This window comes from Balaenoptera ricei, chromosome 17, assembly GCF_028023285.1.
Source record: "Balaenoptera ricei isolate mBalRic1 chromosome 17, mBalRic1.hap2, whole genome shotgun sequence".
NCBI classification, from domain to species: Eukaryota; Metazoa; Chordata; class Mammalia; order Artiodactyla; family Balaenopteridae; genus Balaenoptera; species Balaenoptera ricei.
Genome location: NC_082655.1, coordinates 19,488,127 through 19,490,326, shown reverse-complemented (window position 1 = coordinate 19,490,326; position 2,200 = coordinate 19,488,127).

The window sequence follows — 2,200 nt, the reverse complement described above, 5'->3', positions numbered from 1 at the left end:
ATAATAGCAAAAAAAAAAGAGAGAGAGAGAAATGCTGGGAGCTGGTGTTAGCAAGGTCAGCTGGGTTAGCTTACCATGCGAGGCAGAGCTTCTGGATTTATGCTACAAATAATGCAGGATCATTAAAGAGATTTGAAATTTTCTCTTTTGAATTTGATTGTATTTTGTATTTAGCCTTTTTATTCTCATTATGAAAACCATACGCATATTTAAAAAATTATTCAAGCAGTACAAATGGAGGTAATAAAAAATGAATCCCTCTCTTCATCCCAGAATACTGGGTTTACTCCTGCTCCTCAATCTGGGCTCTATCCAGTTCTTAGAAATGTCTCTTCCTTTCCAATATTATTTTAAAATCCACCCATTTTTTCTTTCATACTTTTATGACTTCCTATTTTATGTTTACATTTTTAATCAATCAAGAGTTTGTTTTGCTATAAGGTGTCATATCTAGATTTGATTTGATTTTTCATTCTTTGTGTCTTTCCTTTAAAAGATGATGTTACCCTCATTTCAATTTATTGACATGATAGAGGTGCTTGTCCTTAGTTACATTCTCTTTGTTATGTTTTCTATTCTTAATGCTTCCTCTGTTTTCTAACTTTTGGTCCATGGTCTGTTTTTATCTTCTTCGATATGTCTGCTTTTCTTTTTTTTTTTTTTTAAGAAATTCACGTTCTTTTATTTATTTATTTATGACTGTGTTGAGTCTTCGTTTCTGTGAGAGGGCTTTCTCTAGTTGCGGCAAGTGGGGACCACTCTTCATCGCGGTGCGCGGGCCTCTCACCATCGCGGCCTCTCTTGTTGCGGAGCACAGGCTCCAGACGCGCAGGCTCAGTAATTGTGGCTCACGGGCCCAGTTGCTCCGTGGCATGTGGGATCTTCCCAGACCAGGGCTCGAACCCGTGTCCCCTGCATTGGCAGGCAGATTCTCAACCACTGCGCCACCAGGGAAGCCCCTCTTTTTTTTTTTTTTTTGGCTGCACTGCCTGTGGGATCTTAGTTCCCTGACCAGGGATTGAACCCAGGCCCCCTGCAATGGAAGCCTGGATCCCTAGCCACTGGACTGCCAGAGAATTTCCTTTCATTTCTTTACAGAGAACTACCTGATGGAAGAACAAGGAATCTACCTTGTAGCGAAGGCTCTTATGTCAGCAGTGTTTGGTGTGTATGTGTCTACCTGTATATGTCAGTTGACCCTGATATGATTATCACCTGTCTACTGTAAACTCTCAGTCTGAGAACTCTGGTAGAGATGGCATGTCTGCAGGATTCTCTTTTGATTCCACTTTCCACGACACTCCACAGTGGGGAACTGGAACTTAGATACTTTCTTAGTCCATCCACAACCCCACACATTGCTGTTTCAGGCACAGTTGGCTCATTAATGATGTGCTGCCTCTTTTTAAAGACCGCTACGGAAATACAGATTTACTATTATTGTCTTTCCTCAATTAGATCCAAATTTTACTATGCTTAGCAATTATCCTTCAGAATTTGAGGTCATAGGTATTTCCTAAGTTCTTTGAAAATAAAAATTCTCTTTTCTTTTTTTTCAGTTGGTTTTAGAAGATGTCAATAGAATTGGAGTAGAAACAGCTATCCACCCCTGTTTTAGCCAAAATTTCTCCATTGAAAATAGTTAAGTAGAAGAGAATATGTTGACATAAGACTAATTATGATTTTGACAGATGGACTGGAGCGGAAAGATAATGGAGGCCGGGAAACCAATTAGGAGGCTAGCGTGCTCATCCAAAACAGAAGAGAGGTGGAGCAAACCCGAACTAGGGTGGTGGTGGCAGTGAGGGGGAAGAGAAAAAGTCTGGGAGAAATTCTGCAGGCCAAACTGACAGGACTTTGTGACTGATTAAAAGGGAAGATTAGGCCAAGTGGAAAAGAAAAAGATAACTTGGTGGATCGCCATGTATTAGCTGAGAGGGGAAATACAGCAGAGGGAAAAGTTTATTTTTTAATATGTTGAAGTTCCTGGGACATTCAGAGGAAGATAGAAAGCAAGCATTTGGAAACACAGAACTGAGATTCAGGAAGGAGTCAGGGCAATAGGTGTGGATTTAGAAGTCTCCAGCACATTGAAAGCTGTAGTGGCTGGAGCCATGAAATAGATTAATTTGCCAAGAAAGAGAGTATAAAGTAAGAGGAGGATGAAGATGGAAGCAGGAGAACACCAGTATTTAAGGGG